This window comes from Phasianus colchicus, chromosome 8, assembly GCF_987193195.1.
Source record: "Phasianus colchicus chromosome 8, bPhaCol1.hap1.1, whole genome shotgun sequence".
NCBI lineage: Eukaryota > Metazoa > Chordata > Aves > Galliformes > Phasianidae > Phasianus > Phasianus colchicus.
The window spans coordinates 1,880,045-1,904,998 of NC_143443.1; the positions used below are offsets into that span (position 1 = coordinate 1,880,045).

General features: G+C 42.0%; 1 protein-coding gene across 3 annotated transcripts in view; it reads left to right on the forward strand.

Moving 5' to 3' along the window:
• PRKG1 (protein kinase cGMP-dependent 1) overlaps positions 1–24,954 on the forward strand; it is a 395,197-nt gene that overhangs the window by 254,223 nt on the left and 116,020 nt on the right. The gene's annotated exons all lie outside the window — the stretch shown is intronic.

The following is a 24,954-nucleotide window of genomic DNA, read 5'->3' on the forward strand; positions in this document are numbered from 1 at the left end:
AGTAGGACAATAAATATCATCCCTCTTTTGCTGTGTACTTGAGATGTGAGAGGTAACACTCGTTACTAGTGTCTAGAAAAAATATACTAATGACATTTTTCTATTATCCCCAATATCTTCCTCACTTTCCTTTCTTAATTCTCACTTTTCCGTACTCCTCTTCAGCTGGAAAATTCCTTCTTGACCTTGTTGTGCCCTTGGTGCCTTTTGTTAAAAATCATTTGCTCAATGACAGTTGCCTCTGCCATGTATTCAGTCTTTTTATCAAACAGGATTGAACTGGTGGCTGAGTAGTTTCTCTGTTGTTTTTCTTGTTTGTTTGTTTTTTGTAAAGCCAGTTGCCATGTTTATGTTTAAAATTGGAGTATTAATATAGTAAGAGGAAGTAAGTTGCCAGCATGTGGCTTAAACATCACTGTTCATCCCTAACCAAGTGCTGTGTGTCTCATGTGTCCAAATACCTGAATCAGCTGTGTAAGTATCCTTGCACTGTTTCCTTTGGGAAAGACATGGAGCTGTTAGAGCATGTCCAGAGGAAGACCACAAGGATGATGAGAGAGCAGGAGCATCTCTGTATGAAGAAAGGTTGCGGAAGATGGGCTTGTTCAGCTTGGAGAAGAGAGAGCTCCAGGGAATGCCTCTCTGTGGCATTCCAGTACTTGAGGGGAGCTTATAAACTGGAGGGGGGCTGACTTTTTACACCATCTGATAGTGATAGGACAAAAAGGAATGGTTCTGAACTAAAAGAGGTGAGATTTAGGTTAGATGTTAAGTGGAACTTCTTTTCTTAGAGGGTGGTGCTTCCCTGGCCCAGAGTGCCCAGAGAAGCTGTGGATGCTCTATCAACAGCTCCAGAGAAGATGTGGGGCCCTGGTCAGCCCAATCTGGTGGGTGGCAATCAGCCCATGCAGAGGGATTGGAATTAGATCATCTTTAAGGTTCCTTCCAACCTAAGCTATTCTGTGATTTTTAACAAGGTGTTATTAGGAAGATACTGAAGTTGCCATTGTATTTATTTACAGATTAACTCCATTCATTATATCCTTAAGAAAGGAGGACAGCAAGTCAGTAGAGGCAGATTAAATTGCCAGGATCTGCAGTACCAGTGAGGGAAAGAAAGGCTCTTCTGTGGTCATAGAAAAAGAGGAGGGTCAGGGAACAAACCACCAGAGCACCCGAACTCTCAGTATGTGACTCCTCATGGTAAATGTGTGGGTACAACGTATAGATGACCAAACAGACTTGAGAGCAGATACTGTGAAAAAGGAATTCATGGGCAAAGAGAGGGACAGCTGAGCTTGAGAAGATGACTGTGACACATCCAAAGGAAGAAAAGAAGTCAATCCAGCATCTTTGTTCCCATTGTGGCCAAGGGTAGGAATGACCTAGTATTAAGCATGGGTAGTGCTCAGAGTCTCTGGGCTCTGACATCCCTTTCTGTTGGTTTTTGGGTTTTTTTAGGACAAAAATTACATATTTCATTGTGTCCTGCTTTCAGCTGAGACAGCATTAATATTAATAGGACAGCAGTGTTGTGGTTGTTACTGAGTGCTGGGAATGCTCCAGGAGGAGAGCTGGCCTGAATTAGGCAAGGGCTTATTCCATAGCATGTGGGAGGCTATAGAGCTGTGAGGACTGGGGATCAGCCCCTGCTCAGGGATTGGCTGGACATTGGTGGGCTTTTGTTCTTGTTTTTATTTTCCTTTTCTGTCTTAGTAAATATTTTTTGTCTCAACCCATGAGTTCTGTTTTGCTTCCAGTTCTCTCTCTCTTCCCGCCTGGGGGAATGAGCAAACAGCTTTGTGATGCTGAGCTTCCTGCCAGGTTAAACCACAACACATTTTCATCTTGAGGTTGGTTCCTTTCTTGTAGCCTTTTCCTCCTTCAGGTCTATCCTTTGTGTCATTGAAACGTAAACTTATATCCTTGGAAGATTTATATTGAGTATTGGTATTACAGTTAACAATACCTTATAATTAAGGTTGTTTGACCTTTTCTTTTTTGAAACCATTTCCACTAGCTTATGATTTTGATGGCTTATCCATTTATCTCAAATTATTCCTTGCAGCTGCTGGCCTATAGGTGATTTTTCTAAATTTTTTTTTCCAGGTTAAACTACTAATCTTGTTTCAGACAGTGAGATTGCTTTGTCTGTGTGTAGGGGATGGACATGTAATCTTCCTTAGCATCTGTCCTGGGCTTCTTGATTTACATAAGGCTTTCAAGATAGGGGTAGGAATGCAGAGGGCTTGGAGAGAATAATAGGTGATCTTATGATTTAAAAGTTTTGTAGTTACAAATGCATAGAAAGGGGTTGAAGTAAGGTTTCACTGACATTTCTAACTGCGATTTTCTAAATCCTGTGTACTTGTTGTTCCTTCACTGTTTCAGATTTAGAATGTTAATCCACATCAGATGTTATGTATGAATCTTAGCAGCAAAATATTGTTTCTTTTCACAGATAATGTCAAACCTTACTACATCAAATATATTTTTTCCTATGTATTATGTATCCAGGGCTGTAGATAACTCTGCTGTGTATACCCTCATGCTGGAGTGTGTGCTCTTAAATATGACTTAAATTTCCCCAAATAAGGGATGCCAGCCACTTAATAAGTCCTAGGCTTTGTCTTTTTACTACCCATTTTGGGTTGGGATTGCATTTACACCCTGGGACTTCGGTTCCTTATGTTCCATGTCTGTTTTGGAAACTCTCACTAGAAGTGCTATTTCAGAATCTTAATTTATTGTGTTGTGGAGTCTTAAGTGCTGGTAATATGCTTCCCCTTATCCCAGGAGGCCATGGTTTGGCTACGTCGTCAATCCCAAAGCATGTGTGGTGGTAGACAAAAGAAGCTGCCACACTCTTTGAGCAATACAAGGGCAGAGAAATGTGTTAAATACCACAGGCTGATTATGCCTGATCTCTGCTGGGACAGCTCACTGATTGCACATAGGGCATGTTCTGGGAGAGTGATCTCCAAGTGCTGAAAGCATGGGTTGCAGTGTCTTAAGCCATTTAATTAATGCTGCTGTAAATTTGTTTAATGAGAGCTTCTTGCCACTCTCTCTTTTTTGCTTTTCCATTGCGGGCCCTGTGCTTTGGCAGCTTCCATGCTAAGATGCCAACCATCCTTCTTTCTCCACCTTGTGAATTTATTACAGATTACAAATTCCTATGATGCCTCCATTTAATGAATGGAGTCTGAATGCAGTCCTCTTTTTATATAAGATCACATGGTTAACAGTCAGTAGAATGGGAGAAATACACAAAGTTAATTATTTCAATATAACCAGTATTTTTTCCAAATAAGACTGAGGATCATTCTTAGGTCTATGTAGTCCTCAGCTGATCCATCCTGCAGGTGACAGCTGTCTCCTGAATGTAGAGCTTGATGGCAGGTTATGCCTGGACCAACAGTGATTGGCAAGAAGTGAATAATGCTCCTATCTGGAGGTGCAAACATGAGGAGAATTAGAAAAAAAGCAAGGAAGAGCAAGAAGTTTGGGTTAAGAAGGATTTTTATTTTCTATCTTCTGATTGAAGCTAGCACTCAATTAGAGTATGTTTAATGTTTACCAAAGGAGCTTTGGGATATAGTTGAAGTGCTACATGTGGGGGAAATAAAACAGATTCAAATTGCCATTGTTTCATATACAGAAGAATTTCAATTTCTGATAACTCTATTTCTTGTTATCTCATTTGAAAAATTAATATTTATGAAAACATACTCCAGAAAATAAGCATTTTGGGTCTACTGCCAAAAAAAAAAACCCAAAAACAAAAACCCACACATTAGGAAAAAAAATCCAGTTGGAAAAAGTCATGTGCAGCAGTACAAAAAAGTAGTCAGCTGCAATGTCTAGAGCAATGGAATAGAATAGCACCTTCCTCTTAAGTATATGATGCTTTTCTTTGACCTTTAAGCCTATGCACTTCTGTGCATAGGGCCTTTGACTGGTGCTGCTATGGAGCTGATGCCTACCAGCATGGTTTGAGCAGTGAAATGTGTGTACGTTCAGTGTACACATGCTGTATTTTCCACTGCAAATTGCAGCTGTTCAAAGTAGTCCAGCATAAAAAAAGATATCAAGGAGTGCTAAGCTAATTGGAAAATAGATCATCATCTTTCCTTTTTTTGTCAGGGTGTAAAATACAGATAAATTACAGATAAATATAATTCTAGAAGATACCAGGGAGAAACAGAAAAGCATTCATGTTTTCCTCTACCTGATGACATGACTGTATAATGATGCTAACTTAAAAGTTGCTCTAACATTTGCATTGGGATAAAAGGTATCATTTTGATAAAAGCTTTTCTTCTTCTGGTTTTCTGTAGCCTGTTTAAGCACTTTAAAGGCAATGATGAATGACCTCACCCTTAATTATCACAGCAGAGGAAAGGAATTGTTTGAATATTCCCTGGTCCCCCACAGTATGTCAAGAACCTCAGCATCCATTTGTGCATTACAGTTACTATCCTGATTGCTGTGGTAAAAATGGAGATGTTTCTTCCCATAGCAGTTAAGTCTTATGTCTTCTCTTTCTTGCTGAAGCACCTGCTTGCAATGGTTGTCAGAGAGAGGATGCTGAGCATGGCAAATGGTTGGTCTGCTGCCACAGAACCCCTTCCTTTGTGTGCAAGAAGCCATTCATTGATGTTCAGAGCAGCTTCTTGAAAGTTTGGGGATGAGAAAGGATAACTTTGTGGCTGTCCCTTTTGCACATAGCAGAGTACATCCGTCCAGTATGAGACTGGGTTCAGGGCAATACATATCTAGTGAGTTCTTCATACAAGTAATGAGTGAGTTCTGTATAAGCACTCAAAAATTCATCAGCTGGGTGGTTCAGTCTAACTAGAAAAACCTTTTTTTATTTTTTACTTACGTCTGCTTTGTCATGTGAAATCAAATTGAATCCATGCATTTCTCTGTTAATTTTTTTTTTTCTTTTTGCAAACACATGGAATAAGCTATTATTTAAGTCCTTCATCCTACTAAAATATGCATGCAACTTATTTTGATGGTTTCCATGGCCGTTCCATCCAAGTGGAAATGAACTCATAAGGACTAAATGAGATCAACACTGATACAGGATGCTATTTTTCTCTCCTTTCTTTGGATCTGACACTCAAGGTACATTCCCCTGTGCTTTTGTTAGGTAGGAGTTGAGTGGAAAGCTGCCCTTGTGTCAGCAGTACTGATTCTCTGAGAACAAAAATCAACCAAATAATGTCTTGCACAAATAAAACAGGGATGGGAAACAGAAGGGGAAAGGGCAGTACACCTCATATAACTCACGTAAATATTCAAGATAAACAGGGCTACATTTTGGTTCATATGATGTGATAGGGGAAAATTAGTACTGCTGTTTAATCTAAAGATGCTGGGAAGTCAAGGTGTCATCAAGTCCTTGACTACTTTTTCTCAATTTTATTGCTTTTCTAGATGAGTGTAATGCTATCAGCAGCAGGAAACACTGGTGCTATCTATACCAACAGAGCATGTAGATTTCTTTAGGAAAAGCATCAAAGGATGTAAATGTGAAAAACTTCCTGAAAATATGCATGTAGGCATTAGTACAAAGAAGTTTATTTGTGAATCTGTGAGTAGATGCTACTCTTGCAAAATTCAGATATCATAATTATAATGAACATAAAGTTTCAGCACCCGAATGGCCAAGACCTTGAATGAGTTAACCCTTATGTACCTTGAAAAAAAACACATCACCAATGCAAGAACTGTTCAGCTTGGGTTCCTGCAGACCTCAGCTGAGTCTTGGCTGGTTTTAACACACAAAAACCAGATACTTAGATACAAGTGGAAGGACTGGGGCAGGGAAGCCCTTATCAAACAGGAGGTAGATCAGGAGCTCTCCTTTTGACTTCAACAGGCCAAAGGCTGTGGTGGAGCCCTGACCTCTGCTTAATGTAAAATGCAGAGATCAAATGGTCCCGATGGAACATGAATTAAATCCCCAGTATGCAATGAAATACCCGACTCTTAATACAACTAGGACGATCCTTTACTGCTATTTAGCATACCTCTAAAATTCATCACACTTGTGTTCTGCTCATCACGGGTTTTTTCTATAGAAATAGCTCAATATTCCCATCTTGACTAAATCCATTCTTGGCAATTATAACATTAGCCACTGCCCTTGCAGCTTTGCAGAATCTGGTTCCTCTTATAGTTTCCTCTCCATTTGGGCCAGCTTGGTGATGGTCATTTTGCTCTTTGCAAAATCTCTGTCGTATTTTCTCACCTCTTTCTTCACTTACTGCTGAAGCCCTTTTTTCTCCAGTGAAATCCCTTAAACGAACATGCGTGAGGCCATTTCCATGTCTTGGAAATGACTTCTAAACTGCAAATACATAGCTTGTGTGTCTCTCTTAGCACTTGAGCCCTACTCACAGTGGGACCTCTGGGGTGTTTGCAGTGGCTACAGTCATTGACCAGACCAAGGCCTGGAGCCACACAGGGCTTCTGCCAAATGTGCTTTATGATTGGAGAATTACGCTATCTTTTAAACTGAATTTTATTAAATGACTTTTAAAATCTCTCAAGAAGCAGCTTGCATTTAACAATGAAAATCCCAGCTGCTTTGGAAGGTTCTCAATCAGAGGCTTTTCCTGGGGAGCTGGATTGCTCCAGAGATGACAGGAATTTATTATTACTTAATTGGTTCTCAGAAGTTCTCCTGCCCTTTTATTTTGGCTGACTTCTTCAGCCACAAACACAAATCTGTTTGTTTTTTTCCACTGCAAATTGCAAAATGCACTATAGTTTTGTCAAAGTTTTTGAGGCACCATGGCCGGAGAACTGCAACTTGTATGGCCCACCAAAGCATACAGGTACACGTATGTGCGCAGAGATAGCAAACCTATGCAAGAATCCCAGAAGACATTCAGATGGGTGGGAATTCGAGGTTTTAAAGAGATTTCCTTAGCTGTTAATACAGCACGGTTTCAGCATGGAGCAGGGAGCTGAGTATTTAAATGGATCAAAGAAGAGGAAGTAGCTGAAGTGCAGCTCCCAACCTAGAGAAGCTGTAGGCTGCTCATCAGCATAAAGCATTAGTTCTCCTGGCTGTTCAGCAGCATCCTGCAGTGAGGATGGAAAGGCCATCTGGTCTTTGTAGTGCAGGAGGGGAGGTCTGCAGGGAGGTGTGGGATCATGCTATAAAGTGGCACTGTTGTTGTACTAGGGAAACCGCTTTTTCCAGGTGGGCGCAGTCATGGAGTCATCCAGATATTCCTTGACATCCATGGAAATAATAATCTGAGGTGATGTTGTGCTGTTACCCCTCCTGAGATGCAGCTCTGGCAGAGGCTCTCAGAGCACAGCCTTAAAAATCTCTAATTATGACTTATTCTTTGAATGCCTGCAGAGATCAACAGAGATGATGGAGTTGTGAAATCACATTGTAGGAATGGCAATAACTTGAGAACAAGTGGAGACTCCTGTTTTCAGTCTGAGTCTTGAAGTGCAGTGTTCTTGTTGCAAACTTCATGCATCTTCCAAAGAAGTTTTAGCCTTGCCTGTTTGTCAGCTTCCTCTGGAGGAGCATCATCCTTTCCTCGTTATTATACAGTCCCCCTGCATTAAGCATCCCCCTCGTTAGTAAAAACCTCTCACCTAGCTCACTGCATAGAAAATCCTCTTCTGCTGTGATGTGGTTGGTATCAGGGCACATGGCACTGACAGTGTCATGGAACAGTTTTTTAGGGAGCAGAAGAAACACTGCTTCAAGCTTCAGAGTTTTTTTTTTAATTATAATAATAATTATTATTATTCTTCTGTAACAGTGGGTTGAGTGGAGATTAAATTCCCTTTGTGAAAACTCCCTGATAAGTTACTCATTTACAAAGCTGCCGCATTTGATGATGGGCACACCTGGTTGCTCTGACAGCTTGGATTAAAACCATCTCTAATCTATCTGGAATGTATTTCTGTACTATCTGTAAATGGATTTTTCATCCTGTCCATCACAGCCATAAAAGAAAAGAAAAGGAAAAAAAACAAAAACAACCACTAACAAAATAACCTGTGCTTTTGTTTCTAATCTTTGATGATTTCCAAGGTTTCATAGATGTGAAAAAAGGATTTAAAGAAATCTGTAACATATCATTTCCACGAGCAGATTTACAGATTCTTTTTTAAGAATGCAAGGTGGATTTGAAAGAGTGGTCACAGCAAACCTTCAAAGATCCAAGCAGATGTCCCCTGTGTGATCCAGCCACGTTCCAACACCCACTGTGTCACAGCAGTTTGTAAGAGGCATTGTAGCATGCCTGGATATCAAAACCTGTGGTGGGTTTATCTGTGTGAAGAGGTTGGAAGGTATGGACAAACGTCCGTCTATTTACTGTCTTGAAGTAAGTTGGAAAGTTTGGCACCATCTTCCTCCAGCATGATGGGCAGAGTACAGAATCATACAGCTAATAAAAGTCAAGTATTAATATTTGAACACTTCTGGGGCTGATAGCAGCACCTGCTGGAGCTGTTCTGACAGCCTGGACACATGCCCCCTAAGCCTTATATCTGCATCGATGAGGTATTTGCTTGGTGCCACGGCTTTGTGCAGGGGAGAATGAGACTGGGGGCTTCAGCTTGCTGTAATGGGAAGCCTGCAGGGAGAGCTCATGGCTATTTCTGTCCGGTGAGATCATCTTCTGTAAGCTTAATCTAATAGCAGTTTCAAAAAATGCCTTATTTTAACTCATATATTGCTGTTACATATGTACATAGGCTCACGTTGGTGGCAGTAAGCTTGCCTGACTTATCCCATTTTTGTTTTCTGGAACCAAAGAAACAAAATCCAACCTTATTTGCAAATGTTGCATGATTTCCAGTCTGTACCCCTAAATGGTATGAAGCAGAAAAAAGTGAATTGCTTCTAGTAAAGCTCCTTTTATCTTCAGAAGGTGCATTGTCTGCACTTTATCTGTATAAGCAGAAAAAATAGCAATTACGTTGAATATTAATTAATTTGGTGGGTGTTTTCCCTTTGATTTCAACTCTTTTTCCACTGCTTTCCTTATAGCATTGCCCACAGTGACACCTACTGGCATTCGAAACAAGGCTGGCTTGCAGGCTGTTGCCTCCTGGGCAAGTCATGCGGGGGGATGAATTAGTAAAATCCAGAAGATGGAAAGCGTGGCCTTGGAAACATGTCTGGCCACCTCTGGACCAGGCTGTGGGTGCTGCCTCCCCACTCTGTGCTGGACATCGTGCCTGGAGTCTTGTCTACAAGCTGAACAAGAGCCTCCAATAATGGCAACAGTCAGTGATAACAGCTTTGTGCTTAGAGAGTAAGCAAACATTAGAAAGGAGAGATGCCTCCCTTCCATGGGCTGCAGTGACTTCTCAAAGCATAACCCTGCTGGCAGGTGTTTCGGTTGCCAGGGAGTTTATTTTCCTTGGGAAATGAACTTGCCTGTGCCCTTTTGTGTAGCTTTCATTTTTGTGTCTGTATATTAAACATTCAATTAAGGTCCCGAGGTTATATGTGAGCTAACTTCTTATTTGCCACTACTGGTGTGGTATTTGCAGTATCTCACAGCTGTAATAATAGTAATCGAAAGTGTCTTTTTGATAATAGAAATCCATTTTGTCCTTAATCCATGAAATACTCGGCACTGGATATCTTAATAGATAACCACAAGACTAAGCTGCTGGAGGAAAGCAGAAAGGCATTAGGAATGGAGTTACTGATGTGGCAAAATTGAAATGGCCTTATTTCCATACTGAGCAGAATGCAACAAAACAGCCTTTGATATAAGTTTTATTTACATTTTTAATATGTTTCTGTCACTCTTAATAGGAAATTTTCAGTGAAGCTTCCCAAAGTGAAATTTCTGACTCTGTAGGGGTCTGATCCTGTCTCCCAGAAACAGGGATGAGTGGACAACAGGTGACTGCAGGGCTCCCTGTTGACCGAATCTGTGTGCCATCCATCCAACAAAGCCACCTCCTGAGCTTTCCATACCAGCCTTCACTCATCAGAGCCTTCTGCTTGCCAGCATGAAAAGCAGGAGTGCTGGAGGAAAGATGGAATGACACACAGCATCAGCACTCCCTGAGGAACTCATTTGGTACCAGAGGGACCCTTGGGCACATCTTTATCTACCTGCAGCTGCAGTCCTGATACGTCAAACTGAGAGTCTTCCACTTGGAAAACCTGCTGAGCCCACTGCAAGCCATTACTGGTAGCCTTTTTCTTGGGATTACAAAACCTGGAAATTGAAGTAAGCAACTGCCAATAAAACAGGTTTTCCTCTTTACAGTGAGTTTATCATCCACTGGAACAGATTGCTTGGTAATGGCTAAATCCTCCTCCCATGCAGCCTGTGAATGGAAATGGGCTGGCTGGCTGCTGTAGGAGTGCTTTGGTTCAATAATGGGTTATCAGGATAAGTGAAGGAGGTGTTGATTTTGGCTTTATGTGTTTCTGAGGATGGCTGATTCGACTAGTTCATACTGACCCTAAAATGACTTTAAAAATCTGTTCCTAATCCTCACAGCATTCAGGTAGTTAGGCACTGTTGAGAACTTTGGCCTTTCATTTGCAACCTTTGAGGATTATGGAAATAAGAGCTCTGAACTGTACTTGAGTGTCATGCACAGGATTGGGGTATATGGCTTTGGACCCTGTAATGGGGCAGGAATGAAACTTAATTCAAAACATGGTCTCTAGGGACCCCTGAGAGTTTGAAACTTTAGCCTTAAGTGGAACTGCTGGTGCATCCCACATCTGAAGGACAACAAAGCTTGGAGACTGGCACAATTCTGTCTTATGGTGCACTATCTTTGGTTTGGAAGGTTTGGGGAGGTGAGGGCAAAGCCTGGTCCTGTTGTAAATGTATCCCAGGAACGCTAGGTGGGATTTACAGGTTTTTCTCGTGCTGTCAAGTGGGAGCTTGGGGCATTCCATCATTGCTGTCTGTCAGGTGGAAACGTTACAGATGCTCGAACCAAGCTTGTTGGTGTGGCAGGAAGATGAGGTCAACTGCTTTCTGAACATGAATTTTACAGCAGATTATTTGCAGCTAGATCTCAGAGCTGTACTGAAAATGAGAAGAGCCATCTTTCCAGTGCATGAGTGCTCATCATCCTCAGGCTTACACGCCAGATGGGAGCTGATGGGTTAGAGCACACAGGGTTGGGTTAGCATCTCCCTAAAGCCTCCTGCTCTGCGCACCAAAGAGCACTTTGATCCCCTGCTCCTGTCATTTGATTCTTCATCAGCAGCTTTGATAGCAGATGTCCAGCATTAGAAATGAAATATTAGCTGCCCTTTGGACTCCGTATGCTTGGGGGGCTGTAATGTGGACAAACTGCTTCAGCTATCTGACTTACATTTTCCACATTAGGGTGCGAGTGGACAGCTGTGGTGTTAGGAGGTCACCCGATCTCAGCACATCTCACTGCATCTAGGCAACCCCAAAAAAGGGGGACAGTCCCTGTGAGGAGCAAGGCATGTGCTGGGAAGGCACTGACATGGATGACGAAGCCTGGAAGTCAGCTCCCTGCTCAGCTGCAGGCTTCTGGTGATCATCCATTTGGGCTGTCCTTTGTTCTTCATTAGAAAGTCCTGGGAAAAAGGCATGAAGGGATCTTTTGCTGGAGACCCATGTCCTTCAGATACCTCTCCTCCAATCAGTGTTACAGCTCGTGCAGAAAAATAAGGCTCCAAAGTATCTCAGAAATAATATAAAACGAAAATAACTGACTACGTTTGTAACTCAGAGGGAAGACAAGTGCAAAAATAGCTCATTGCTGGGAAACTTATGATTTTACTGAAGAGGAAAATGCTGATGTCCTAAATCGGGGCATCGGTGGAACAGATGCACTCTCCTGTTCCCATCCCTTCTGATTCCAGTTTGCTGTACAGGACTGGGAAATGTGAATACTGTGCCTGGTATTACCAGCATTCACTTGTGTGGGTGATCTTTTGTGGGGTTTATCAAGTATCGTGTTGAGCAATCTCTGTTGAAATAAGGTCAGTTCCACACTTGTACACCCTTAAATCCAATCCTGTTGTAATTTTCCACAAAAGATATATAATTCACTTTGCTTTGGAGTTCAAAAAACTCATGAAGTAATCTCTGGATCGATGTGCCGTCCCTGCCTGGTAAGGAAATAGTCAGCTGTCCATTAGCAGTGCTATGTCTTGAGCCAAAAATGTGGCCTAGATAGTATTTTCCAGTGTTGTTCTAATGTTGAGATAACTCCAAAAACACTTTAAAGCACACAGTAGATCTCATCAGTCAAATGCTAATACAGCCAGTCACTGCACGAGAGCTAGATGAAGGTGTTCTGATAGAGGGTTAATTCTTTGTGTTCTCTGTTGGTAATCTGCAGTTTTATCATGTTCTGAATTATTAATGTGATTTCAGTTTCATGTTTCATTACCCTTTGGACAAAAGTCTGGAATAAGTTGTAGGCAGTGGAAAGATCTGGTAACATTTTCTGTAGAGCAGCTTTGTAGCAAAGTTCAAAGTGAGATGGTTTGAACTCTTTTTATCACTTGGTGAAGTATTTATGTTGTTCTCTTTCCACTGACAAAAGTCATTTTTGCTATTTAAAGTAAGAGTTTTCCGTTTCTCCAGTTTCGGTGCACGTTCAGACTACAAGTTTACCCATCATCGCTTTAATGAGTATGTTTTAGGTTCTTCATCTTGCTTACAGCAATGTAATTCTCTTCCAAAACCTGTTGTAATCCAGAGCAGTTGTTGGCAGGGTGGGAGTGGAGCCTGCAATTTGTATGTGTGCGGGCTGATAAAACTGTGGTTCCCTTTGTATAGTTAACGAGAGAAATCTAGGTAAAAGGATAATATTTTCTATCAACAGACAAGACCCACAGAGATACAGAAGACAGCAAGAGCTGCAATAGGTGCTGTTTGATTGGATGCTGTAAGGCTTACGTGCTCAGTCAGAGCTGATTGTCACCTACTGAAAATCCTACAGAAGCTGCCAGGCTGGAAGAAAGTGGTGAACTCAATGGGCAGAATTACCTGCCTCAGTAAAAATGTAGTGCTTTCCATGCTTTTGCTGCCAGTAAATTCTGTTCCTGGGGAGAAGAAGTACATTTGCATATGGAAGGGTAGGCACTCTTTGATTCAGACTACAAAAAGAAAATATATTTCATTGGAGGTTACTTCAAGAGTGGCTGAGTATATTCAATTAATGTGCTCTTTTATTCCTCTTGATAGATTAGGAAATTGGTTTTGATCCTCATGGCAATACAAATAACTTCTCTGAATAAGCGTACAAAATTTGTTGCAAATTAAGAAAATATATAAAACGTACACGAAGATTTACAGTGTTTACTTCCAATTTCATTTTTGCGAGGAATTGATTGCCATTTTAATAATTGTGGAATGGCTTTTTGGATTTATGAAGGAGAATTAGTGTTCCATAGACAGTCTTCTACTAAGAAGAACAAAATAAATCAGAGATATTCAAGAAAGATGGGCAGAAGAGGGGCTACTTTTCGTGCATTTCAATGAAATTTAACTAAAAACCCATATCCTTACAAAAAGTCGCTTGCGATTTTGGAGAAATTTGATGGTGTGGCAACATGACATTATGTGAACAGTTGGTTGCTGGCTGTGTTTCCTCCCAGCAAAGCTGTCGAGGTCATTATGCTGTTGTACAGGAGGAGATCTTTTGATCCCTGTACTTGCAAAGCAAAGCAAAGCGCCTCCCCTTCCCCATCAGTGCAGTGGGAGCGCGCTGCTGTCCCCTTGCTGGGGAGCAGCTGGGGCAGGCGGTCCCTTGAAGTGAAGTGCTGTGAGGTGCAGCAGTGGCTTTGTGTTTCATGCATTCTGGAAACGTCATGGGACGTGAGTTGTTCAGATAGAGATTTCAGTTCTGCAAAAACTATATGTGAAATTAAACGTGTGTGGTCCATCATAGGTCCAGCACTCTTTCCTCGTGTTAGCACTACTGATTTCCAATGGGCGACTTAATTTCTGCCTCCCTCTTCCCCAAGTCTGCATCGACCCCATGCAATAGACTCGCTCTATCATTTCATTTTTTTACTTAAATTTTACTTGATTTAACTGTTCATTGATTTTCAGTCAGAGTAACTGATTAATTAATTCCAGTCTGTTGCCTAGGTATCCTCTTTCTAATTACTTACCACTCAGTTAATTCTTCACATTTCATGTTCGTTATCCGTGAATCTGTTATTATTGTAGTCAGCAGGCAAACTATTGGTTTTTCTACCCCTGTTCATTGACGGTCGATCTGTGACCTGACATCACCATTAACTTTCACCCAGCTGTCTTTCCTTGTCACCATCAGCTCTCCTGCATGCAGGTAGATGTCTACCTTCAGCAGTTCCACCTCCAAAAATCAACATTTCTGTATTCCTGGAAGCTTCCCCTATACAAAGGTGTTGGGCTGCAGCTTGGGCATCTGCTGACTCGGTGCCCTGTGCTCCCAGTGCTGGAGCAATCACTGACCAGGGGTCAGGATGTGCTGCTCCTGAGTGCCAGCTGGTGACAACAGCTTGCAACTCAGTGCATTTTCCAGGCAGAAACAGATGTTGGCTTCAGCACTGTGGATAAAGAACGGCTGTGGGGTGACTGCCTCCAGGCATAGGAAAGCTGATTTGGCTCCAGTGTCACCTGTCAGACCGTGGTTTGGGAACAGTGGGGATGGAAGGAAAGTTTAAAAGTGGTTTCTAATGCATTGTGTCTACTTTTAGAGCAAATTAAGGTAGGGAATTTATTTAGCAATAATGCATTAAAGTAAATAACGTATTTTTGAGATTCTCTTTCTTCTTCTTTCTCCCTTAAAAGGGCAGAGTGTATTTAGGAATCAGAACTGTTTCTCAGCTCTTCATTACAGCCTCTAATGGACTTAGCCAGCCCACATTGTCTGGGGTCACAGTGTGCCCCACTGTCAGGTTGATGTTCTATCCTTTAGCCTTAGATGCAGCTAAGTAAGATCCTTGAGGTTCAGCAAATCTTCATCTGCTCAAGCCAGAATCCCTTCAGCCAGTGCTGAGGGCATTGCAGAGAGTCCCTAAATATGCTCAGTTTTGCTCGAGACAGGGAAAGGAACTTGAAGGTAATGGCAGGGCTTAGCTTCTGCTCAAGAAATGTACAAAAGAATGAAAAAGCCCCAGTAGTAGGTTGATCACTTACAGATGGCATGGAGGAGACAGAAAGGCGCTGCTTCCTATAATGAGGCTGTCCTCTGCCTTGGGTGGTGAGGAGGAAGGTGAAGGTCACTGCCTTTACACTGAGAAATAGGAAGGGGAAAGACAGAAGCTCCTTGTATCACATACATGTTTCTTCCCCCTTGCATGCAGGATACTGGGCCAACGTTTGTAAAATGTGGGCCTTTGGACATCTTGTTGCCTTTTATATAGCCATGAAAATTGTGCCTCGTGCATTGAAGTCCAGTGGAACCAAGGAAGGAAGCAAAACATGTTTTCAATATGACGAGAAGATGATACCACTGAAGTTTTAGCCCTTCCTCATACCCTTTTTCCTCAGTGTTGCTTTGTGTAGGGCACTTCTTCAGTGGAGCACAATTATTTAACGTGAGACTGAAAAAAACTCATTTGAGTACTTATCACACACAAGTTACAAATGGTCCTTTTCTTATTGTCATGAGGAGAGGATGGATGTTTTGGTGTGATAACTTTTGTCATGTAAACCGAAACAGCGTTGGTTAGCTGTGCACCATGGGTCTTGGGAGGAGCAAGATATGGACTTCTTTCAAGTCAGTGAAGGAATGGAGGAAGCTCCTAAACTATCAGCTGCAATTTGTATGTACAAAATGGTGCAAAAGTTTTGCATTTGTTGTGAAAACTCAACCACTGTTTCAAGATGGACAGTTTCAACCAAGGAATGGTTGAAGCTCTGATTAGAATGGGAAATGGCAGTTCAAACATGACCTTTTGCTCTAAACCAAGTTTGTTAAGTTGCTTGGATTTGTCTAACATGTGCAGTTTGCATTTTTATTACCTTATTTCCATCACCTGTTTTGCCTTGTGCTGTCCAGAGCTGGAAGAGGACTGGTTCCAGCTCAGTGCCTTTCTGTGGGACTCTGGAAGCAAGGGAATTGTTTGAGAAGAGGAAGTAAAGAGGGGACCAATCTGTGTTGCATATTTCCTTTCTTTGTAGCTCTCTGTGTAACACAGTGAAATTCAAATTTATGGAGCAGTAATACCAAACCCCCAAAGAAACAAACAGGAAATTAAAGCAGTCTTTTAACCAAAGAAGGTAAAATTAGGAACATCTATCACATCGTTACATTTCAGAAGCAGCAAGGAGTGTTGTAGGACTGCTCATTTCATGTTGTACCCAGTGGAATTGGTGTAGGCTGTTCTTGTTTGCATTAATGAAGTAATTGTTGAATACGCCTCTTGCACTGCTGCTTGTACTCCATGTTATATTCCTTTCAGCTGGAGAAATCAATATGTTGTTCTCAGAAGCATGCATTATACCTTGGTGTTAGGAGGCGAGCCACCAATTGTTAGTCTAAAGTTTCTGCTGTAATACTGGTTGCTATTTGCTGTTGCATTGCAGCTCACTATTTTGCAGGGCTTACTATTTGCCTTTCTCAGGAAATGCAGTGAATTGTTGTCAGATTTTTGCCTCCTCTCTCGGGGAATGCTAAGACAACTGCAGTAGAGGGCAGATAAAGCAGCCATGTGAAGTGATGGGTATTATTCCAGCACAGTGGGTGTGAACGTCCGCATGCAAATAGTCCCTTTAGATGCATTGCAACTCAGGGAGCTGGTGGAGCATGAATCAGAAGCAAACTGTGAACAGCAGAGGACACCATGACTGGCCATGATGCCCAAGCAGTGCAAAATGTGCTGAGGAGCACACTGATTTCTCACCTGCTGCATCTGGATGCTCAGGCTGGCTAAGTAGAGGGCTGCAGTACGATGATGATATTGCCTTTCAACCATCTTGAGGAGCAACATTTTTAGGTGTTTCATGAGTAAAGCCAGAGAAACAAAGCTTTATGATTCCCCAAAATTCAGTACAGAGGACTAATATTTTCCTGAAGTTGTTTTGGCAGCATTTTCTAGCAGCTAAACACTTCGTTTTGCTAGCGTTGCTGTTGTTAGTTTAGACTTGGAAAAAATATTTAATACAATAATATTGTAAGTAATATTTTGAAAGCTGCTTATGTTTGGAGTTTTGCTGATGTTTTGTGGATATTTTTTAAAGAGCCAGCAAAATAACATACTTAGATGTATTTTAAATGTGTACTTATATATATATACCTTGAGGGAGGTGGATTATACATTCAGAACTGTCATCAAACCCCTGTTATCCTCCCTGGTTTATGCAGTGTAAACCTGTGACTGGTGAATGGAGCACTCGGCTGCCCAGGGTGAAGCTCTGAGCCTCAAAGCTCCCATTGTGCTTCAGTTCCCCTTACGTGACCTCGTAAAAGATTTGGGCCCCTCTACACCACAGCTGACGTGGGTAATGTAGCACTCAAATGTTCCATCCATTTTTTACCCTTTCAGATGTTCTCAGAGTAAACACAGAAGTCGAAGTCATCCAGCTGGAGGAAAATGAGGTTTTCTGAAGCTTAGCCATTAGGTTGGCTGGTGTCAAGGCTTCTGCTCGTGGCTTGTGTCACTACTCCTTAGGTTTTGATGGTGGCCAGCAACTGAAATTGGTGATGGGCAAAATGAGGTTGGTGGAGCAGAGCCTTTAGGCACGGGTGGATGATGCATCCTCTAGCTTGCTGTGGAGAAAGCCTTCAGTGCAACGTGGTGGTTTGCTGAAAGGGCAAGGCTTCTGGAGCTGGGGTGGGCAGTACAGAGGTGGTGGCACAAGGCTGGTCCTGTGCAGCCCTGCATCCCTGGCACACATCTGGGATACACTGCTTGGCAATTCCTCCAAACCAAGGTCTGGCTTTTGAGGTACAGTATTGGGAAGTAAGTAAAATTAGTTGAAAATTGTGAGTTTCTGAGCTGCAAGTCATTTCTGTACTCAACAGAGGGTCCTGACAGAAACTTTCTCTGAGAAGGACGAAGTGTAGAAATTCAGATTTCAAACTCTCTCATCTTGTTCTAGTTACACACTGCTGCAATGGTGATGCTGTGATGCTTAACAGCTTGTTATATTGCTTAACAGCTCGAAATAAATTGAACAAACAACTTTTTGGAGAGGGGTGGTACTGGTGATCTCTGACTGCACCTGGACTGAGATTTGCACGTGATCAGACAAGCACTTCCACTTGGGTTTGCTTTCAGTGGAGACTTTGCTTGTGGTTTCAGTTATGAAGAGCACAGTGATCCAAAAAAGCAGATACTGGTAGAACTTGGTGCAGTTTGTTGTTGTGGCTAGCACCTTGCTGCTTCTAATGTTGGTAGTGTTTAAGACTGATCTCATAGAATTCCAACTACTTCTCAAGAGAATTTCAGTTGCAGGGATGTTCCTCCATTGAAGGCTGGGGTGCTGCTGCTCTGCACAGGACCAAAGACTATTTCTCTTTCCAAAGCACAACCTGAGTGGGCTGCAGGATGTGCTGCTCCTATGCTAGCTCTTCTACAGAGTTTGCTGAGCACATCAGAGATGCTGACTAATGGTTCATTAAGTAAATGTTTTCCCCATTGGTGTAAGGGCTTCTGCTTAGCTTTAAGTAAAATTGATAGCAGGGAAAACAAATAATTGTAGAAGCTGCTATTACTAGGCATCTCCAGGAGAGAGGCACTTGTACTGATGAGGTACAAAGAGGAGGACTTGTTTTAAATTAGGTGTTGTGGTTTAACCTGGCAGGTTGCTCAGCACAGTTGTTTTCTCACTCCCCTCTTCCCATGGGGATAGAAGTGAGAACTGAGGGGGAAAAAAAAGATTGAGCCCATGGGTTGAGATAAAACTGTTTACTAAGATAGAGGAAAGGATAAGGAAAATAGCTGTGACTGTATATATGTATAACAAGTGATGCACAAGCAATTGCTCACCACCTGATGACCAATGCCCAGCTAGCCTCCAAGCAGCAGAAGAGAGAGATGATGAACTCCCCTGCCAAACTCCTCCTGCTTCATGTCATATGGTATGGAATATCATATTGAGGGATCATATATCATATTGAGGGATATGGTTTAGCGAGAACCATTGGTGATAGGTGGATGGTTGGACTGGATGATCTTATAGGTCTTTTCCAACCTTAGTGATTCTGTGATCCTTTTAGACACTTTAAGTCAGCCATCCTCATTCTGTTCCCTCCCAGCACCCTGGGCCCTTTGCTGTGCACAGCCTTGGCACTGTACAGCACTGCTTAGCAGCAGCTACCAACATGCTGTGTTATCAGCATTGTTTTTCTCCTAGAACCAAACACAGCATCATACCAGGCACTCTGAAGAAAACAGTTCCATCCTAGCTGAAACGAAGACATTAGGTTGCAAAAGATGCCTTATCCTTATGAAAGATTCAGGCTTCTCTGTATGCTGAGGTTGATTTTAATTTAACTTTACGTGCAGGCCATTTAGACAGAGTACTACATGAATTGGATTCAGATCTGTCTCTGAGACGTGGAGTTGTTGCATAGAAACTCCTCTTGTTTAGTTTTTTAACAACCTTAGTTTTTTAAGCAACCTTGATTTCCATTTTATCTCTTTTCTATGGGGAAATGGCAGTTTGAAATGACCATAGCAATCAATATGAAACTCTGACTGCTTGATACCTAGATTTCAATATGTTCCATTGAATATTGACTGTATCTACACCTGGCTCAGATGCACCAAATAGCTTTCATGTGTCTTTCAGCAACGTTTTCCTGAAAAATCTTGATTTTGTGATTGCATTCCAATGTTGTAAATATAGTATCCTGGGTGTGCTTAGGGATTTGCTGTAAGAACTAAACCTTGAAGTAGCTGGAGATGATGGTAACATTGATGGCAGTGAAGAACTCGAGGGACGGTGCAAGGAACAGTGTTCACTGTTTGATTCTGATTGAGATGATAAAATTTATGCTGTTCCTAATATCAAAATAAATGCAAATTAGCTGTTTTGTCTGAATTACTTTTAATGCAGCTCAAATGTTCAGTTTTCCACGATGGCAGCTGAAAACTTCCATTTAGAGCTGTAGCTATTGCCAGCTCTGTTTAGCTGCATCCTCTTAGTTAAACCTCGTAAGTCTGAAATACAGACACAGATGCATGGTCTAGCTCAGAACCCTTTCTAAACTGCTGCAGTTTTGTTCTGTTCAAAGCCATATAGGGACTCCTAATCTATGAACAGTGCTGTTTAAACCTGTCCTCTCAGCTTGGCTAAAGGTATGTGGTCACAAAGTGTGAGTGTAAAGCTTTGCCCAGATGGATTGTGTCTCCTGAAGGTGAGATCTTACCCGTTCCAGAATTATTTAGGTGATTCATGGATTCCCTTGAACTGTGAGGAAAATAAATCTGGATTAGTTTTTGGTGGGGAAATAAAAATACAATGGAAAACCAATGATTATGCATGTCTCTTTGTTACAAATGTGCTGTTACTTGTAAGAAGCCAATTAGATTAGGAAGAAACAGCTACCAGTTTAGCTTCTGAATGACTTACAAACATATTCTGGTATTCTGGATTAATCACAGGTGTTTGATAAATTCTCAGGTATTGTTAAAAATAAGGGGTAGCATGAGTCAGGTATGCAATCCTGAAACCTCTTGCTCAATACTGTACAAGCAACCAGAAGCTGGCAGTTATCCTAGCAAGGATTCTGGATTTAACAAGTTGTTGTTGTGCAGAATCTGCAGGAGAAAGAAAAAAGTCGGAGTCATAAAGGTTGGGAGGTCAGAAAGTGGGCTGCTCTGAAATGCTGGCAGTGCTGCATGACATTGGGCTGGCGTAGGGCACTCGAGAAATGCTCCGGTGACTTCGACATGCTAATTGGGCTGGCTCTCTAATTTTATTTTTCACATCACACTGCTCCTGTCAGTTCTGCCTTGGCACGCATGAAGTAAATTTAATAGGGATTTGAGTAAATGTAGTGTATATGTGACTTTCTCTTGCCTATATATGTATATTGAGTTTCATTCCTGTTAAAACGTTCTGGTTTCGGACCTATTCATTCCTCGAGGAAACTAATTAGAGCTGCTTCTTTCCTTAGCTTTGTTTTTTCTCTTCTGACACGTTCTTTCTGTGAATACAATTGAGTGGCTTTGAGCTAAGAGTTCTGCTTCATTGCAAAGACCTCAAAAAGCTGGAAGTCCTGTGTCCATAGCTCCTCTCCTTACTGGAGAACAGAGGGACTGAAATGCTCCTAGGAGTGAAACCACGTATGGGTCAAATTAAAATCAGAGTATTAATGGAAGGCTGGATCTTTGTGGGTTGGTTGGTTGTTTTGAAGGAAGCTCTTAGTTCTGAAGTTTGGAAACGTGCTTGCTAAGAAGGAGAAAAAAGATTTTATCCCTTATTTTCTCAGGAAGAAGCCTACTATCAGACATCAGGTATCCTGTGAGGCACACACAAGACACAACATTGTTAGCATTCCACAGAGCAATCTCCTCCCCATGGGCTTTTCTGCACTGGGAAGGAGAATGTGATCCCCCCAACTGATCTGAGTTCATAGGGAAACAAGGCTGAGGTGGATCCCTTCACCTGGCACAGTAGTTCTCCCTCTGGCTGGTGTTTTCCAGTAGAATTAATGGTGTCTGGGGACTTCTTACTTTGAAGGATTTGATCAGGTGCTTAGGACCTCTCATTCAAATAATGATAAAGCAGGTGATAAAGCAGCTCATGCTTGAGGAGTACCTCAAGGGCTGGTGTTACCTGGTAAAACAACAGTCTTGTTAGCACAGTGAACTCTCTAGATGTTGCGGCGTTTATAATTAATTGAAGCAAACCTTCATCTGTATTTGCCAGAGCTTCTAGAGCACACATCTGTGGCTTGCTGGTACTGCTCCCAGCAGTAATTTCTCAGCTTTATTGTGGTAGTTTTCCTCAGCGCTGACTCTCAGACTTTGATGGCGAGCCTCAGTGATTTGCCTCGTAACCCTTTTCTCCCTGCACACACAAGACCTTCTAACTACTGGCTTTTCCACCTGGCTATCTGGGCTTTGGCAGCTTGCACAGATGTTTCTGCAGCCTCCGTTTCTCCTGGAACTTTCCCCTTTCCGCATATATTCTAAACCTTCTGCTCTGCTTTCTGTCTCAAAGGAAGAAAATGTTAGAATGGTTGATAAGGTTTGGTCAACTATTCCAGCTAGAAATTCATTTCTGTGTATTCCTCCAATTCTGCTGTGGACTGGAGGAGCTTCTGTGTCTTTGGAAGAATACTCATGAACTGCAGTGACACTTGGGTTTCAGTGGAGTACAGCTAAGACATAAAATCAGCTTTTGTCACTGAGCTTTGGTCTTGCCTGTGAAAATGCAATATTCACAACAGAGCTCTTGGCTCTCTTCAGGGTCCCTTGAGAGGAAGTCAAAACATCAAAAAATACAAGCCCTAAACCTAAATACAAGGTGTTTCACTGCTCCCATTTCTACTTATTTGCTGGTGGCAAATGCGACTGGAAATATTTGTTAACTATTTTAAAGGCAAACTGGGAATTCTTTAACCAGTTATACCGGGCTTTGAAGCTGGAGTTGAAGGAGCTGCCAACTGATGGCTGTAACCTCCATCAAAAGGGTGCCCTTTGGTGGGCCCAGCTTTTAACAGCTTGCTGGAGCTCAGCCATTGCATTGCGTCTTGCAAGTGCAAAAATAGTGATGAAGTCAGTCTAAGGCTAGTAAAGGCATGTTTATTGACCTCCTTCCTTGTGATTTTAATTCAAATACTGCTCTTCTGCTCTTACGCTACTGTAAGGCTCTCAGAAGTCCTTGTTTTCTCACATTGCTCTCAGAGTGGTTTTCTTGGGTGCGATGGAGCTTGTGATGCTGAAAGCCATGCCATGAATTTATGCAGCACACTTGGCAAACTGCTTTTTGCACAGGATGCATGGTGGTACTGTGTGTACCTGAGAACACCCTGCTTCCTTTAAGTGGCTGGCTAAAAGCAAGGGCTTGTGATTATTTTTATTTGCATGTGCCATATGTGAGCACTTCTGCACTTTTCTCACTTTGCACAGTGCTTTCAGTCTAAATGGACAGAAGTAATTTGGTTAGAAGGGCAATGCACACGGATGATTGGCTTTGCGTTAGAGAAGGAGAGAGTGTAAGAGGTTGGGAGTGTTGCTGGAGACAGGTTGATTCAAGCAAAAAGAAGCACGGCGGAATTAGTCATCAAAAAAATGGGCTTGAAATACCTAGAAATGAAGACATGGATCAAAGGAATGGCTCAGGAAGAAGTGCCAAGGAGGAGGTCAAGCAAAATGAAAGCTCTGCATGGCTGGGAGCTAAACGAAGCACTGGGGGAAAATGGCTTGAATGTGGAGAGAAGGGATTGCAGTGGTTTGAATGAGCTAAGAGCCCAGGAAAAAGAAGATAAGGTAGGCAAGAGGTGCTGAAGCATCAGAGGCAGGTTGGGAAGCCTGAGTAGGAAGGCTGGGAGGGCTCAAGGGTGGGAATTACATGCATCTGCAGGACTTGGGTTACAGCTGCACCAGATGCTCAGTGCTGATGAAGTGATGAAGAGCAAGGAATAGGGCTGGCCTGAGGAAGAAGGTTTTGCTGTGTTGAATGTGTTACGTGTAGTAAAATCAAAAGCTGTATTGAAAATGCTAGATTCCTCCTTTAGAGGTTTTGGAGTGCATATGAGGTGCCACTTAAGAAGGCACAGTCCCAGCACCTTATAAAATCAGACCCTTTCAAGGATCCTCAGTTTGGGTGCTCAAAAGTGTACATCCTCAAAGTCTGTAAGCAGAAACCCCAGGATTTCTGCTTACAAACAAAATTGTGTTTGTGTCCACGGTGTTCCATGGCCTCCTCTCAGGCTTTTCTTCCTCCTCTCATTCTAGAACTTGCAGCAGGAGTAGTAGTGTGATTGTTGGAGCCCAGCATGGACAGGGCAACCCAAGCTCTTCTCGAAGTGCTTTCCAAAAGCATTTGTGACTCAGATAGTGGACTTGATTTTTTCAGTCATTTCATTCTGGAAAGTCTAAGGGTATTGTTTGCTAATGTCCTCCTTGGACATTCTGATTTCCTTCACCCCATTTTGTTTTTCTTCAATGTTGTGCACATGTTGTTAAGTACGAACCTAATTCAATACATACTATAGTTCACTTAGATATATTTTCTTAAGAGACTTACTTTCAGCAATATTACCATATGCCCAGTGCTTCCAAAGCAAGGAGTCATTTCTGTCAGATGCAACAGATACTTCACTGTGTGCCTTTACGTGTTTTCATGTTGGAGCCTTTTATCATTCTTTAAGTAGCACCAAGAAATTGAAGTGTAAAAAATAGATAAACACAGGTCGATAAAACACCGTTGGGATAAGAGAGAAATCCTTAACTGAATTCTAGCATTCTGATTAATTCCTCTTTCTTAGCTCAAATCCATTCTGTTATTTATACATACTTTGGGTTTAAAAGATCTGGCAGTCTTTTCTAGCGTTTTGTAGCTTCAAACAGTATCCAGCATCCACACCAGAGCTCAGTGCATGCTGTGTTTTGGGGTAGGTTTGGCACAGATCAGTGCTGGGGCACAGCAGAGCTGATACCCACAGCCATGTCTGCACTCTCTGCAGAAGCTTGATTAAACTGCAACATTTGTTTTACCAGCAGGAGGTTTAGGGAAGATGCGAGGTCTTTGCATATCCCTGTAGCTGCTTACTGTTGACGTGATGTTTGTTGAGTTTGCAGGGTGCAGAGCATCATGCTAGCTTGGGGGAGATGCTAAATATTTCTGTGGAGTCTTTATTTTTGGTGATGTATGAATGCATATTGATTTTGATGGGGCATTGCAAAGGATGAAGCTATCCTATTAAGTTTGTATGCAAGCTCTGATAAGGTGTGACATTCAGCAGTAAACATTCCATAAGATAAGACCAAAAAAAAAAAAAAAAAAAGACATGAAATAATGGGAAAAG